This window comes from Brassica oleracea, unplaced genomic scaffold (assembly GCF_000695525.1).
Source record: "Brassica oleracea var. oleracea cultivar TO1000 unplaced genomic scaffold, BOL UnpScaffold11165, whole genome shotgun sequence".
NCBI classification, from domain to species: Eukaryota; Viridiplantae; Streptophyta; class Magnoliopsida; order Brassicales; family Brassicaceae; genus Brassica; species Brassica oleracea.
In genome coordinates this window covers 1-527 of record NW_013627686.1, presented here as the reverse complement: position 1 = coordinate 527, position 527 = coordinate 1, and the positions used below count along the sequence as shown (strand labels likewise).

The 527-nt window shown below is 41.0% G+C and overlaps 1 long non-coding RNA gene across 1 annotated transcript; it reads left to right on the top strand.

The window, feature by feature from the left end:
* Nucleotides 1-452, top strand: LOC106322236. Its single transcript, XR_001266297.1, has 2 exons — nucleotides 1-73; nucleotides 145-452. It is a non-coding gene; the product is annotated as an uncharacterized LOC106322236 (long non-coding RNA).
* Nucleotides 453-527: the final 75 nt, after the last annotated feature.

Sequence of the window (527 nt, the reverse complement as noted above, 5' to 3'; positions counted from 1 at the left end):
TTATGGAGTCATACGGTTGTTGATCCCGTTCCCTTCTCCAAAACGCATGTGGCTTGGAGCCAAATTGATCTCGGTACGAATCACATTGTTCTATTTAATCAGTTCTTGTTTTCAAGTTGCATGATCTTAACACGAAAATGGCAGGGAGCATCGGGGATAATATTTCCGATAATAAAAGCGGAAGGAGTTAGGCAGATGTTTTTCCCAGCGACTGTGCCTGCATACTACAGAGCTCCTCCGGTTAAAGGAGAAACCAAATGTTCATAGCTCCAGTTTGATTCTCTATCACAAGAAATGACGTCCAAAAGAAAATGAAAAAGGCACTAAAGAGATGAACTTTGTGGCGAGTTTTGTTGTGTCTGTGTGTTTTTAAACGTATGAATGATTGATTATTTCTGTTTTATAGGTTGCGACGGTTGTATCTTACTAATGGAATATCATTCTTTTTCGTAGCTCCCAAGTGTCTTACTTTAAAAAACCAGGGGTATAGCCCCCGCGCAAGCGCGGAGCCGGATAAGTTATTGATC